The sequence below is a fragment of the Otolemur garnettii genome, unplaced genomic scaffold (assembly GCF_000181295.1).
Source record: "Otolemur garnettii isolate 467f Iridium unplaced genomic scaffold, OtoGar3 scaffold00140, whole genome shotgun sequence".
Taxonomy (NCBI): Eukaryota; Metazoa; Chordata; class Mammalia; order Primates; family Galagidae; genus Otolemur; species Otolemur garnettii.
Window position 1 is genome coordinate 2,316,101 of NW_003852535.1, and position 16,021 is coordinate 2,332,121.

A 16,021-nucleotide genomic window follows, 5' to 3' on the forward strand; every position below is an offset into this window, starting at 1 on the left:
GCCAGCACACAGTGACTGTGCAGTTTCTGGGCCTAGGGCCCTGAGCCACAGGGCCTCAGGCATCAGAGGGAAAGGGCCACCGACCTGCATGGAGTGGGAGCCCAAGGTTGCCCAAGAGGCATAGCTCTGGAACTGGATCCAAGCATGTGCGGGGCTAGAGTTTTCTGGCAACTTCTCAGCAATACCACATTACCCTGCTCTTGTATAAACCTGGAGCACCAACTTTTCTTACCCTTTTTAGTCTCTCCCTCTTCCAGGGATTCCCTTGGGAAATCCAGGGTCCTTTTCCAGACTGGTATGTACATGTCTTTGGAAATTATAGTGCTGAGCTGGCTTCAGAACAAGACAGGGAGGAAGGTCACTGGGGAGACCAGTGACTTTGGCTGGACATGGCTGTGAAGAAGGGCTTAGAGACAGGGCTCTGTCTCTGGAACCCAGACATTATCACAATGGTCCCTTCTTGTTCTTTCCCCTCCAACCCAGAGCCCCTAAGCAGGCTGCCAAGAAGGAGCAAGCTGTGGCCACCCACCCAGGCATTTCAGGCCCATTATCACCCAACCCCACCCTGGGATCCAAGGCCCTGAGTTTGCTGTTTTCTGGAACATCTTGTTTTGATCTAGAGAAATTTGCTGACATACCAGCTGCCCTGCTTTCATCCTTAGTCAGGGTGGAGGTATTTTTAGCCTTATGTGCAAAGGAAGAGGGTAGAACTAGGCCCAGAGTATGTCCACTGCACTGTGGCCACAGCGTGGGCCCCTAAGGGAGGATGGAGATACCCCTGTGTGGTTTTCTGCCCTCAACTTACCTCCCCTTAAATACATTCCTTTCTCTAGGAAAACAAGCTGTGTGGAATTGAGAGGCCAGCAGAGCTTATACATAATGAGCCTCTGAAACTGTGCCCTTTTGTCCTTCAAAAGCAAGGGTGGCTGGGGCAGCTCCAGACACAAAGGAACCTTATTTCCCTTTGTGATGGAGAAACTATGCTTTATAGAATCCTATGCCTTTTGGGCCGCTAGTTTTTACTCTTTTGAAAAATCAAATCTCATAGTTTGTTTCTGAGATTTGGGGATGATAAGTGACAATGAGGGAGATTTTGGGACCAAAGGTGAAGAAAAGCAAAATGAGATGTCAACTGGGCCCTGGGAACAGCCTTACAGTAGTGACTACCTACTCCTCGGACACCTTGTCAGATAAGTAAAATACTGGCTCCACAGCACCCAACTGTGAAGCAGCAGGGAAGAATCACTCCATTGGTTTCATACACCCCTCTCAGTTTTCCAGAACATTCTGAGAGGCAATTTCCTCTTTCTACACCTTTCTCTCAGGTCAGAGTTGTCACAGCCCAACTCACCCCTGGAAATGTAAGAACAAAACTGAGGAGGCAGGCTCGGCGCCTATGGCTCAACCGGCTAGGGTGCCAGCCACGTACACCTAAGGTGGCGGGTTCGAATCCCCAGCCCGGACCGCCAAACAACGACGGCTGCAACCAAAAAAAAAAAAAAAATAGCTGGGCGTTGTGGCCGGCGCCTGTGGTCCCAGCTACTTGGGAGGCTGAGGCAGGAGACACGCTTGAGCCCAGGAGTTGGAGGTTGCTGTGAGCTGTAACGCCACGGCACTCAACCCAGGGGGACAGCTTGAGGCTCTGTCTCAAAAAAAAAAAAAAAACACCAAAAAAACTGACAAGGCAGATCTAGAGGGGTGAGCTGCAAGAATCCTCCTCGCTTAGCAGAGTTGGGCTAAGCAGCGTTGGGCTAAGCAGCGCCAGTAAACAAGCCTGGCCTTGCCACGTCATTGACCTTCCCTGTTGAAGGTCAGATGACACACGGTCACCAGTTTTCTGGGAAGCACAGGGAGGGGTGCAGTACTGAGCCCCACCCTTCCCGTTGATGCCATCTCACAGACACAGGGAAAAACAACTTCACCAGTTTCCTCCCAGTGGCCAAAGGAGCCTGTCGTCAGGGTGTTTTTGTTTGGGGTGTGGTTGTTCCCATGACTTCCTGGCAGGAGTCTGACCAGATGCCCTTCTCAGTTCTGGTTACTTGGACCACGGGCGTCCCTTTCCCACCTTACAGCTAAGGCGGAGAAGGTTGAATGAACGTCAGGAGGATCCCAGAGATTGCCAGCGGGATGTCAGGAGAAGCCAACTGTTTTTTTTTTTTTTTCAAAATCTTCACAGACAGGCCCTGCCCGGCACAGACCACAAGTGATCCCTAGATTTGCTTACAAAGCTCAAGCAGGGCCTGCTCAGGTGGGTAGAAGCGCTTCAGACCCTGCCCCGAAGCAGTCACAGGCTCTAAGGCTCTAAACTGCCCGATCAAGTGAAGGTTTAAAAAAAAAAGTCACTTTTTTCTCCCCATTCCCCCATCCAAAAGTAAAATCAGTTGAAAACCTATATACCCTTTTGGCCATGTTACAGGTATTACTTGTTTTCGGCACAAAATCTTGCTTTTATGTTATTTTGCAATAATTAAGTGGCCTTATTCCATTTAGTTCATCACGAACGCATTTCGCTGAGTATTCTACCCCCAGCGGGGACGTCTGTTCTTAGGAATATTCCACTCTCCAGGCCCCTGGCAACGGAATAACAAACCATAAAACACGCCCCGCACAGACAGCTCGATCGGAGCTTAACAATGTCACCAACTCGCCCCGAACTTTTTAAAGGACACAACAGGGCTTCCCAGAGGAACTGTGACCAGGGTCCAGAGTGAAGGACATCACATTCCCCTCAGAGGGTCGCACTCGGGGCTTGGGCCCCCGGGCCTGCGGGTCCGCCCCAGCCTGACGTCACCCGCGGAGCACGAGGCAGGGCCCCCGCCCCGGAGTCACGCGCTCGCCTGCGCCTCCCCCCCCTCCCCCGCCGACACACACACTTTGCCGCCCCAGAGAGTGATGCGCCCGCTGCTGAGATCCCTCCGCCGCCGCCTGGAATTTTCCAGTCGCGCTGGTCGGTTCTTTTTTTCTGGTCTCGGTGGGGGAGGGGGGGTGACCTGAGGCGACCCAGTAGCGGCAGTGCTCTTCGCCCACTCGGGAGAACGACCCACACCCCCTGCCTCTCTCAGCCCCTCATTTAGAGAACTGCGATTACATCCCTGTCCCATCACCAGTACTAGAAGAAGAGAGGACTTTTCGATATCATCCACTTTCCAAGTATGACCTTGAAATCTGTCCTCCATTCCGGGAAGTGCGGATAAACTGGGAAATTTGAGGGGGTGGCCCTGTCTCCTTCTCAGGCAGGGTGGGGGTGGGACTTTTTTCCGGTGGCAGTGGAGGAATCGTTCCGTTGAGAAGTGCACTGAGTGAGGCGGCCCAGGCCTATATAAGCAAAAGTTGTGGCTTGTCCAGCAGGAGTTAGCGACAGGGAGGGCTACTTACCTGGGCGTAGCTGAGGCGGGAGGAAGTGGACAGTTTAGGGTCTCAGAGGATATATGCGGGAGATGACTGAGTTAGATGGGATGGGGGCAGTGGGGGTGCAAGGAAAGTTGAAAAGGAGACCAGGTCTTGGGAGGACTACAGTGAGGCAGGGTGCTTGGAAATTGCCCGTAGTAACCCAGGGGGAGAACAGCAGTTCTCTAGGCTGGCCCTGCTGGTGCTGGAGCAGGGGAGCTTCACCTGTGGAAGGTCGTTGCTCTTCCATGGATGAGGGAGCCTCAGGGCCCTGGTTTGTGTGAGAGGAGGACGGCAGGAAGGAGGAGTGGGCGCTTGATGCCCTGGGAATAATCAGGAAGGAAGGCTGGATTGCAGGTGGCCTGGGAGGGCCCACCTCGAATTTGTCATACTAGCGACCCCCTTTTTTTCCAGACAGAGGGTTGTGAACCAGCCTGGGGTGAGGCTCTGGTCTTGTGGAAACTGAACTTAGCTATGCTGGGCTGACACCTTGGGCCCAGGCTGGTATGTAATTTTGGCTCGGCCTGGTGGAGCCCTGGGTCGGAGGTGAGGGGTGGTCTAAGGAGTGATTCTGGAGGTAAGGTGCCATCCTCCCCTGTTACTGGTGTGGCACCTAATGTGACAGGCGGGGCTGCTGAAGCAGAATGTTTGTGTGTCTTGAGGCAACATTGACCAACACTTTATTTTCCAGGTGGCAGTGCTCCCCTTTGGACTTTTCTCTAGGTTTGGTGCTAAACTCTTCCGTGAGCTCACTCTACCCCTCTCCTCCCTTTAATTCTCTCGAGGGTATCAGTTCACTTAAAGCGTTTCTCCTGGTAATCTGGTAAGCCTGGGGATGTGGCCTCAGCCAAGTGGCTGTAGCAGACGGTACTGTTGGTAATGGCCGAGTTGAACAGGCTCTTCCCCTGACACTTGGGGTGGTATGGGTTGGTATTGCTTGCCTTGTAGAGGGTGGGGATTGAATGTGCACCTTTGGGTGGGCCCACAGGATGGTTCCAGCAGAAAGTTGAAAAGATGCCTCATGGACCATGGTTTGTTACTGTAGTGTTCATCATGGCGAGCAGATGGCACCAGGAGAAATGGAGCCCCTGGCCAGTGTGAGTCTAGCAGTGCAGTCTAGCAGTCCTGGAGGAGAGGAGAGAGCCCGCCTAACTGCGGATTGCATTTCCAGAGGCTTAGGAGAAGGAAGTTCTCCAATATCCTGTTTTCAGGCCTTGCTCCAGCCCCATATTCAGGAGGCCACCATTTAAGGTTTTCAGATGAGCTTGTGAGGGGGCGGTCTTAAAAAGTCCAAAGCAGCTGCATCCGGCTTGTGGGGCCATCAGCTTTGATTGAATGTTTGTTCCTGGAACACATGAATGCCAACAGGCACCTCCCGCCCTTTCCTGGGGTAAAGATTTTCAGATGCTGCATCTTGAGCCTCCAGCCATACTATTTATGTGCTACATGCTATGAACAATGTTTGCTTCAAGAAGATTCTTAAGCTGTAGAACATTTTAATGTTGATGCCACCGCAGAATGATGCCCTATAGATGGAGTTTGTGATGGAGCCCAGTGACCTCTCAACCTACCACCTACTTGCTTACCTACCTGTCTTGGTCGGAGGAATTCTTAGTGCAATAATATAACGTGGGGGGTGTTGGGGAAGATGTTTGATTTTAAATGCCTTAAACGGGGGATGTATTAGATGAAGCAGGATTTGAAATGAAGGGGGTCAATACATCTAGGGGGAATACAAATTGGTAATGTCCAAATTCTGTGTTAGGGCTGGCAGGTCTAGACTGGGCAATGCGGTTTCATTACACATTACTAACAGAAGGAAATGGTGGGTGTAACAGTAGTGATCTTTGGTTCCTGGTTCATTATACAATTTTATTGTTATCAATGTCGTCTCACCATGTTGCCCAGGCTGGCTTCCTGGGCTAAAGTGATCCTCCTGCCCCAGCCTGAGTAGCTGTGTCATAGCATCCCACTCAACTCCATTTTTCTAAACTTGAATTTTACTTGATTAGATTTCAAAGTATTCTGGGGCATTCCAACAGAAGGACCCTGTGATAGGAGTTACAGGAGTGGAGGGCACAGTTTGGCACTGGTGTTGGGAGGGATGGGGGTGAAGAAGGGGAGGGATGGTTAAGTATATGAGGGCTGTCTAGAAAGTATCCAGCTAGCAGAGGGTTTAGTACATCACAGAGGGTTGGGGTGGTAGAGTTGTGGGTTGTCAGGAATTCTCTGGCGTTCTGGGGAATCTAATAGAGCTCCTGGGTTAACAAAATACTGTAATAGTAAATTGTTAGTGTTAAATTACTGTTTGAAAACTTTTTTAAGTACTTAGAACTTTTAAATGTAAGGAAAAGCAAAATTGTTTTGCTTTGCTGTAAGGTGGGAAAGACTACAAAAAAGTATAACTGAAAACTTGAATCATTAGTCACTTGAAAGATAGTGTCAAACTTGGATCAGCAGATTAACCTTTACTGCATTTTACAAACTTCCTATGTGTGAGATTTTCAAGAATATTAAGTCTTGGAAGAGATTTCTAAATGCCTAAATTGTAGGCTTTTAAAGTATTTAAGTGAGCACCTAAAATGAGGTTAGATGGACTCTTCTATAATTCCTATTTCATCACAGATACTTTGAGGTAGACGTTTCAAGCAAAGTGAAAATACAGTTATTTTGAAGGAATTTTGTAAGTTGTGTCTTTTAAACACATACATTGTCTTTTCTGTGGTCAGTATTAACAATGGTAAAAGCTTTGCCTGCTTGCTATTGTCTTCAAATTGTCATTTTAACAAGGAGGACCAAATAATCTGGTGATCACTGTAAAAATTACTGTAATACTGGGTAGCAAACCAAATCCCTGTACATTTGCTAAAGTTAGAATGAATTTTAAATAATCCAGGACTAGAGGGAAAGTATCAACCAAAATCAGTTTGGAAAATAAGAGCCAAATGGGAGTTGGGGTGGAGAGGGCCTTTACTGGATGTGGTCTGTGAAAATTCAAAGCCCAAAAAATCTTGCTTCTGAGCTGCATAGTCAGTTGCTTTTTATTGTGTCTCTCTTCTCTTAATTTCACTTAAAATTTTTTAAATTCCCAGTACTTGTATCATTAGAGTTTTTCTGTCCTCCTTTTAAAAAATGTTTAAAAATATGTTGACGTGGTAGTTCAATTTTTAACCAGTGACTTGTGCCTGATGAAATTACTGTTGTTGGAATTTAAAGTATACTTAGTCATGCATGTATGGGGAAATACTCTCTGGTATGCTGTTGTGAAATTGAAACTGTAAAAGCAGGTAGTTAAAAAGTACTTCCATGTTTCTCTGTATGGTAAGAACTAATTCTGTTGCATCATGTACCTAATTACTAATCATTTTTCTTCCCCTTACAGCACAAATAAAGGTTTGAGTTCTGGACTTAATTAGAATTGTTTATTGCTAAGTTAAATTTCTCTGCCCCTATCAAGTTGCTTTCATGAAGAAGTTGGATATATCTTCTTCATACTGTAGATTTAGGCGTACATTGGCTAGCTTCTAGTAATTGAGGCCATTCAGGAAAGCTCTGTAATCTCAAATAGAGGTGGTACATTCTCAAGACCTGCAGACTGGTGGGCGGAGAGGGGGCACTGCTCACTGTTGGGAGTTGGTAGTGATGAGGGAAATGTAACCATTCAGCCAAGGAATGTGAGTGTCTAGGTGGGGGATTAGTATCTTAAAACATGACTTGGTTAGATTTCCAAGTGGTGCCTATTTTCATTTGTTTAGGAGAAACAGTCTAAAGAATAGAATTAATGTGTAATATGTGTGTATTTCCGTAATTACAGTCTTTGGGAAGCTGGAATGTATCTGAGACTTGGTCCGAGCACATAAAGAATTTTACTTCAATTTTTTTCTCTTGGTAAATGACTGAAAATGGGTTTCTTTGTGGTATATTAAGCAAACAAATTGTGCAAAGGGCACACGTAATCTGGAGTCTGCATCATGGCTTGTAAATGGATTCTGTGTCTTGGCCGGGGGATGTGGCAGCAGCGTTTCGACCTGGGAACTGTTCTGTACTTGCACTTACACTGCTGTGTTATCTCTTTTGATCTGTAAGGTTTTGCCTGACAAGGGATGGATTTGGGGCTCAGAGGAGAAACCATTTCCAGCCCACGTAGGGCTGGTTGTTATCCCAGCTCTTAAGTGTGTCTTGTTTGCACTAGGAAGAGATCATGGTGCTGGCCAGCAAGCCTTCTGTCTGGGGCTCATAACACTGGCAAGAGTGGGCACTGCTGTGTGTGGGTTCCAGGATCCACTCCCTGCTCACCACCCTTCTCCAAGCCTCCTTCCCTTGTCTTCCCCCTTTGCCTTTTGCCACAGAACCTCTCCACCTTACCTGGTTCCTCTTTTTTTTTTTTTTTTTTTTTTTTGAGACAGAGTGTCATCATGTTGCCCTCAGTAGAGTGCTGTGATGTCACAGCTCACAACAACCTCAAACTCTTGGGCTTAACTGATTCTTTTGGCCTCCCAAGTAGCTGGGACTACAGGTGCCATCCGCAACGCCCAACTATTTTTTTGTTGCAGTTGTCATTATATTTTAGCTGGCGCAGACCAGCTTCAAACCCGCCAGCCTTTGTAAATGTGGCAAGTGCCGTAAGCACTGTGCTAGGGGTGCCGAGCGCTGCCTCTTGTTTATGTGATGGTTACAGAATTGCTTCCATCCTTGAGGATAGTATCTCTATCTAGTATCTCTATGTAAATGGTACCATTTCCTGGCAATAATGGCATGCTGAAGAACTGACCCACAGGAGTACAAATGGGTTTTGGAAGCTGATATGCAATGAGTCTTGTTGGTAAAGAACAGGGGTGAGGCAGGTAAGTGAAGACTTGCTCACCACCCTCCTTGTCTCCACCCCAATCCTATACCCTCAGTTACTCTCAGGTCAGCTGGGATGGGCAGGCAGTGTTGATGGCAATGCCAGCAATTATTGTTAATCAGTTTGCATCTTTGTGCATGGGTCTGAAATCAGCATTCTCTGTGAATTCCAGAGGAGTGGATAGGTTTTGGTGAGTGGGCTTGTGCTGATCTTGTGCAAAGTAAAAGTCATGGGGCATAGGAATAGCAGAAGTTGAATTTGAAGTTCTTTTAAAAAGGAAAATGGCTTGAGAGCAAGTATGGGTTGAGGCTTCCCCATATGCCCAGGTTGAAAACATTGGGAAATATAGAAATGGCCTGTGATGGAAAAACAGATTGATTTATGCCTGTAATGAAAAAAAGAAGGGAACAAAAAGATTGACAATAGTAGCCCCCATCTCAGATGGACAGCTGCCCTTGGTTTGTCCTGTTGGCCATGGCTATGAGAGGATTCCAAGGACCCTTAATGCCAGGGCTCACTTCTCTGGTGAGATGGCTGTCCCGTGTAGTACTTGCTGTGTGTGGTGCTGGTGTGAAATGACGTGCCAAAATAGGCCTCCATGCATTTGTGGTTATCTTCTCAATGTTCATCATAATGCACAAAAATATACTGGTATAGTCTGGAAAGGGCAAGAAGACAGGAAAACAAGAACGAAAAATAAGAAAAATGGGAAAGTATGTGTTCCAAGGCATGTAGCCTTGGTTGTCCACCTGTGGCCTCCTGGTGAGGAGGACGTGCCACCATCATCTGGCGCCCTCAGCCTTCACACCTTCCCTCTCTTTTAAATAATTCTTCATCGAGTTCTTATGTGTAAAAGGGTATTATAAATTTTGAAAATAAGGAAATTAAAAAATTATCAGTAATCTTTCATTAACAATTGTTATGGGTTTATTTGGTTCTGGAGGGTTATTTTTCCAATGTACAGGATATATGTATCTATATATCAAAAAATGGGATTACACAGTAAATTTTGGTTGATTAATACATAGTGTACACCTTGTTGTTTGAAACTTTCTTTAGTGATGATATGAAGTTTCATTACATGGTTGTGTCAATTTAAACAATCTCATTTTAATGTACATAGAGGTTTTCTGTTTTTTTTTTTCTCTTAGGAAGTAATACTGTGGTGACCTTGTAGCTCATACTTTATCCCAACTGTTAAGTCTTTGGAAATACACGAATACATTTCTAGAAGGAAATGATTGTGCCAAACTTCTTAAGACTTTAGGCTCATATTGCAAAATTGTTCTCCTCAGAGGGATTTTCTGTATCAGTGTTCTCATATTGAAGTAAACCCGACTCTCCCCTTCTCCCTACAACAGGGAATATCCATGTTAAAAACCTTTGCTCCGTGAATGGATCCAGCCTATTTTACCTGTTGCTATGCCTACTGGCGAGAGGGAACATCTCTCTTGTGTGTTGATTGGCTATTTGTTGTGTATGTGTTTGTGCACACGCGTGTGCACCTGTGCACGACTTTCCGCTGTGTAATTACTGATTTTTCTGTTGGTTGTTTTGTAAAAGGTATTTACATATTAAGGATATTAATAATACTTTGTTATGTTTGATGCAAATATTTTTCTAGTTTATAGAGTGCCTTTTAATTTTGTTAAATTGTTTCAGACCTACAAGTTTATCTAGTTTCTCTGAGGTTGGTTTTATCACTACTCCACGTTATGCTTAGACTTTTCCCACCCCAGAAGTATGTGAATATTACTCTGTATTTTCTTGTGTACTTGTATGGTTTCACTTTTTACATTTAAACCTGTACATCATCTAGAGTATACGTTGTGGAATCTGTGCAGGGAGGAGCCTGGTTCTTCCAAGAGCAACCCCCAGCTTGCTCCCACCCCCTGCCCACCTCTCTGTGGACAGAAGGCACAATGGAATGGCAGAAAGCCCTGTGGGTGTAAGGGTTGTTGCCACCATAGGACAATTCACTGGAGAAGACCTTGGGGCTGGCCGGTGGTGTTTCCCAAATGGGATCCTGGTTTGTTACTTCTCATAGGAGCCTCTGAATATGTGGGGTTTGTACCTACAGTAGCAGATCTGGGTTCTATCTAATTCTGACTTGCCACTCGGCAACTTTGTGACTGAGAGCAGGTTACTGAACCTTGTCATGTCTGTTTTCCTCAGTCTGTAAAATGGAGTGAATGAATGTGCGTGGCACACAGTACCTCCTCACTGAGCTCTTACAGTGAATTCTTTCTCTGTGCCCCTCCTTTGTTACCCAGCATCAGGTCTAGCCATTTCCTCCTGGTTCCTTTCTCCCCTTCTCCAGCCACCTGCGTGCCTTGCTCTGGGCCTTTTATGCAAGGGACCCATGTGTGTTATTCCCTCCTCTCTGTTTGTATGGTTAATTGCATTTCCATCAACATTTCCCTGAAATCAGCAGAGTCCAAAACCACATGTGAAGTGTCTTATTCTCAGGGTCCTTCCTTCTCCCTCAAGAATCCTCTGGATGGGCTTCCAGAATTCTGAATGTTCTGAAATTGTGTGTGCATATTTTTCTGTGGCAAGGTCACTTTCATCAGCTTGTTAAAGAAAAGATGGATGAATATATTATTTTATCCCATTTAGCTTGTAGGATATTTAGCTACTCTGTAAGATTAGTGTTTTGACTATTTTAAATTGTGCTGCTGTGAGCATCTCTATAAATTTGATGTACAGGCATCTTCCCGAGGGTGGCACAGCCTATCGGTGAGCACCCATGGTTTCATACCTCTCCTTGCAGACTCAGATGACTCCCCCAAAATCTTATACTTCCTCTCGCGGGTGTATCCATTTGCCTAAGTAGTTGCTAACATCAGGTTTATTCAATTTTTTTTAATTTATTGCTACTTTAAAAAGAATTGTGAAATACACATAAAATTTACTATCTTAACCATTTTAACTGTACGGTTCAGTAATGTTAACGTATATTCGCGTTGTGACTATTCCTGGGAGTAAGTATATTCACACTGTTGTACAACCAACCTCCAGAACTTTTTCATCTTGTGCAGCTAAAACACTGCACCAGTAAACAACATTAAAGTCTCCCTTCCTCCTCCCGGCAGCCCGTGGCAACTACTGTTCTTTCTACTTTCTGTGAGTTCACTCGTGTGAGCGAAATCAGGCAGTATTTGTCTTTTTGTGACAGGCTTATATCAGCACAGTATCCTCAAGGTTCATCTATGTTGTAGCATGTGTCAGAATCTCCTTCCTTTTTATAGGAGTTGAATAATATTCTGTGGTATGTGTGTATCATTTCATGTATCCATGTATCTGTCAGCAGACCCTTGGGTTGCTTCTTCCTGTTGGCTGTAGTGAATAATGCTGTGATGTACGAATACCATTATTATATTTACAATATGATGCTGTGATGTACATAATTTTGAGACCCTGCTTTCAGTTCTCTTGGGTATACAGGCAGAAGTGGTATTCATACAGTATTTCTATTTTTAATTTTTTGAGAAACCGCCATCCTGTTCTCCACAGCAACCGTACTGTTTTACACTCTAACTAACAGTGCACAGGATTCCAAGTTCTTCACATCCTTCCAACACTTGCCATCTTAATAGGTATGTAGTGGTATTTCGTTGTGCCTTAGATTTTTTAATGCTTAGTGATGTTGAGCATCTTTTAATAGGTTTACTGGCCATTTATACATCATCTTTGGAAAAATGTCTGTTCATGTCCTTTGCCCATTTTTAAATTGATTTATTTGGGGTTTTTATTATGAACTTATCAGAATTCTATGTTCTGGATAATAACCCCTTATGAGATACCCAACTTGCAATTTTTTTCTCCCATTATGAGGCTGCTTTATTACTCTGTTAATTGTGTTTTAGTTTTAAAGTAGTTTTTAGTTTTGAAGTCTAATTTAATCTATTTTTACTATTATTGCATGTGCTTTTGGTGTGATATCCAAGAAATCTTTGTCAAATCCAATGTTAAAAGGTATTTATTGTTGCTCTTAAAAGTATTTTAGTTGTCGGCTCGGCGCCTATAGCTCAACCGGCTAAGGCGCCAGCCACGTACACCTAAGGTGGCGGGTTCGAATCCCCAGCCCGGACCCGCCAAACAACAATGACGGCTGCAACCAAAAAATAGCCGGGCGTTGTGGCGGGCGCCTGTGGTCCCAGCTACTCGGGAGGCGGAGGCAGGAGACTCGCTTGAGCCCAGGAGTTGGAGGTTGCTGTGAGCTGTAATGCCATGGCACTCTACCCAGGGGGACAGCTTGAGGCTCTGTCTCAAAAAAAAAAAAAAAAAAAAAAGTATTTTAGTTGTCTTAGTCTGTGTTTCTGTAATTGTTTGCTAGTCTGGCTATTTTGCCACTTGATTTACCTTCTGCATTTCTCCTCCCTGACCTTTCACCATGTGAAATTCTCATATTAACTTTATGGTGATCACAACTTCTTGGTATATTTGGGAAGGTACAATTTGCCAATTATGATGGTCAAACTTATTCTCCTTTTTTCCATATTATTGTTGGTGCAGAAAAATATTATATGAAGTCTTTAAAAATCAGTCTGATAAGTCTAGTAATAATAACTGATAAGTCTGTTAGATTTGCTTCTGATTACTTTTTCTTTAGTAGCTAGATATGTGGTCCCACAGTTATAATATTCTCCTCCATTGAAATTCTTATTTATACTGGTGAAGTTGAAATAGCAAATTTATAATGAGTAAATACTTTTTTTGCTTTTGTGTCTGTATTAGTTTCTTAAAATTACCTGTCTAGATCAATTTTTGGAAATTTTAGACTCTGGTTTTAGTTGTTTCTAATCAAATACAAAGAAATTTAAGTTACTGTTCAGTATGTTTTAAAATCTGGCAAGTGGGAGCTGCGATGCTTTAAGGCAAGAATATTCTGTTTCCTGTTGAAACTAGAGTACACAGAACTGAGTTAATCATTGGTTTATGACATACTTGGCTTTCTCTTATTTGCTTCCTTGACTGTTTTCAGAATCTCCTGTTCAATATAAAAACTAGGACAGCAGAGGCAGTAACTTCCCTCTGCTTAGGTGGTCTCCCCGGCCCTCCTTCCGCTGCTTTCCCTTACACCAACATCATCATCATCCTGAATCCTGGGTTTTATCTTTCACTTACTTTCTTTTCATGTATCTTTTAAAAAGAATCTCATCTAAATGTGCTTTTTCAAAGTACAGGTTTTTATTTTTGTTGTTTTTGCCTTTATAAGAAAGTTACTATATTGTATGTAACCTTTTGGAACATTCTCCCTTAATATGACTTTAAGATTCATCCCAGCCTGGTGTGTAGTTCATAGAGCCTGTCATTTGAAGAAGCCACAGTTAATGTGTCAGCTCTCCCATTGATGGCCATTGGGTTGCTTCTCTTCTTCTGTTAAGTGTCATTATAGATATGTGGGTGCTTTCTCATTATGCAGAATTGAAATGTGACTGACAGTTTTGTACTACCAGTGCTCCTCCAAAGAGAACCAATGTTAGCTGCTGTCTGTGTTTCCTGAAAGACCTTTTCCTGTTCATTTCCATTTGTATCTAAAAGAGATGTTGCATTGTTTTGTTTTCTACATAAGTGTGGTAAATTACTATTGTAGGTCATACATTATTAAATAATTGTTTTCATTTTGGTCAGGAAATTCATGCGAGTACATATAGAACTAGTGTTGTTTTTTTAAACTGCTGCATAGTATTTCCTTTCCAGGACATGCCATGAGTTATTTGTCTGCTATTGATGGATATTCACACTATTTTTAATCTTTCGGTATTAGAAACAACACCGTGTGATTATCGTTATAGGCAGCCACTTATGCACAACACATGAGTGTTTTTCAGGGTGGGTAGCAGAAAGCAAAATTGTTGGGTCACAGGATGTGGGTCAGACATTTTACTATATTCTGTCCTGTTGCCCTCCCGAGGGGGCATACAGATTTGCATACTTGAGTATGTGAGTATATCTCTGTATATTTGCGGGCTTAATGCCGATAGGGCCCTCAGGGTCCAAGACAATGTAATAATTGATATTTTGGTCAAAGGATAAGTTTGAAACATTACTTATGTCATGGGGTTTCTGGGGACACTCAACATAATGTTCTTCTTCCATGTCACACCGTGGCTTCATTTTCTGCTTTTCCCTGTATTGCACAGTTCTTCTGAAGAAACCAAAATTTTGCAGATTTAGGTAAGTCCATAGCTAATTTTACATTACTTACTATTGTAATGGCTGAGACTGGAGTGTATGTTTGTGACCGGTTATAAATCACTAGTCTTGTATTTAAATGCAGACACTACAAAAAAGGCAATGTGGACGATAAAAGTTCCTCTATAATTCCCTACCTCTAAGATAACTGCTAATGACAACTTCATCTGTATTCATTCAGATATTTTCCCATTATGAATGTACTAAAATTTGTGCTGTGATTATTCTCTGCTTTACATGGAATCATATGTGTACTATTATTTTTATAGTTCCATGAGTTTAATTTTGTGCATATCAGTATATTTATTTTAACCATTTTCCTACTGATGGCTTTGAGGTTACTTCTGGAGTGTTCTGGCTTTTACAGAGTGTTGCAGTAAGCTCCTTTGAACTCTTGGTTGGTTTTCTGAGGCTTCTCTGCGGCAAGCCCAGATGGGCGGTGAGGGCTCTAGCTTCCACTGCTTGGCCCAGGACATCCAGTTTTGTGAGGTGCATTGATTGCTTCTTTTGCCAAAATAGAACAGTGCTGCTGTGTTCTCCTTTTGTGCTGTTGAATTCAGTTTAAACTGTGGTGGCTACAACCACTTGTCTATACCAGAATTTAGTATAAAATGGCTTCTGACTTAGTGCCAAACAGTAATAGATCCTATGAGTTCTAGCATGTACTTTCTGGTATTCTTTCCCCAAGCAAGGTAAAAAAGAAAGTATCCTACGAAAACAGTTGTAACATTTGTGAAAAGTGGCATTTAATTATATGGTTGGTTTGTTATAATCTTCCTGGGTAGAGTGCTCTGGCATCATAGCTCACAACAACCTCAAACTCTGGGTCATTTTCAATCTGTTTTGTGTGCTGGGCTCCCACCTGGTGCCCTGGTGGGGACGCAGTGCTTTCTACTCTTGCCTGTCCTTGGCACAGCCGGGGCTGCCAACAGTGCGTGCTCTCTTCTTGAAGGGGCCACCCAGTGCCAGGAGCACAGAGTGAACCCTGCTCTGACTCTTACTTGCTTGCCTCAAAAGGTACACTTGTAGGGGCATGGGAAGCTGAACATTGGGGACAGCAAGGTACCACTCCAGCCTCACATATGCCCTGTGCCTTACTATCTCCAGAAGGCAACAGTTGAGTTCCTTACACCCTCAGCCTTCAAAATGACTACAGCACTGTCCTCCTTACTCTTCTATCAATGTGACAACTATGTGACCCACCATTATGTGTCAAAGCAAGGTCTTGTCTCAGCCTCTACTCCTTTGGTGACATCAAAGGCAAGTGCTTCCAATTTATTCCAAATTAAAAAAATGTTCAAAGTAATACCTACACATGTTCAGACTTCAAACCCTGTAGTGATACAGGGATGTCTTTCTCTAACCCCCAGCCTCCCTTCCCACAGAGACAACTGTCATGGCCAGTCACTGGAGTTTCTTTCTGGAGAATTCTGCACACATATAAATCTGTAGAGGTCCGAGTATATTGCATACCCTGCTTTGCACTGTGATGGCTCAGTTAACATGTATATCTGGGAGAGCACCGCACATCTGTGCTTTTAGTCTACATTGGTCTTTTCTTTCTTTTTATTTTTTTGCAGTTTTTGG

The 16,021-nt window shown here is 43.9% G+C and overlaps 1 long non-coding RNA gene across 1 annotated transcript; it reads left to right on the plus strand.

Moving 5' to 3' along the window:
- The first annotated feature begins 3,339 nt into the window (after nt 1–3,339).
- On the plus strand, nt 3,340–6,796 carry LOC111728059. The gene is made up of 2 exons (XR_002775469.1): nt 3,340–3,891; nt 4,079–6,796. It is a non-coding gene; the product is annotated as an uncharacterized LOC111728059 (long non-coding RNA).
- Nucleotides 6,797–16,021: the final 9,225 nt, after the last annotated feature.